Consider the following 593-nt stretch of genomic DNA (forward strand, 5'->3'; position numbering starts at 1 on the left):
AGCTAATAAAGAAGACAGTTGACAAAGTTAGAACCACAAGAAGAATAAGTGAGAGACTATTTTATTTTGTGGTACACCTATAAAAATTAAGAACTGATAGCAATACCAGAATACAGTAGAACAGCTATGCAGAACACAAGAAGCACAGGTATCCGCTAAGCATCTTTACTTTTGAAGCCATGCCAATTTGTGAATCAGGAACCTCTTGGTATACTCATGAAAATTTCTAAGATATGCAAGTACAGATTTGCCAGTGGATTCCACTTACCTGCATAATCAGATAGACTATTATTTGCGATCAAAGGTATACTTAGCAGTATGAACTTGCACTGAACTTGGAAATCACATTCACTAACTTGTCTGCCTTCTTCCCTGCTCAGTGACTTCAATTTTAGAGCCACAAGCAAGTTCAAAAAGAAAGTTGCACCTTTCTACCTCATGCCATCCTTTCCACAAATAAGAAAGTCTCGAAGCTGCTGTGAAGTAAAATGGTTGCACAACAGGAGCAAATACGGTATAGTTAACGCTGTGTCTTTTTTTCCTCATTTGTTTTCAGTAGTTCCTATCCTGCTTTTCAGTTTTATGTGGGAAGA

Source organism: Merops nubicus, unplaced genomic scaffold (genome assembly GCF_000691845.1).
Source record: "Merops nubicus isolate BGI_N331 unplaced genomic scaffold, ASM69184v1 scaffold49095, whole genome shotgun sequence".
NCBI lineage: Eukaryota > Metazoa > Chordata > Aves > Coraciiformes > Meropidae > Merops > Merops nubicus.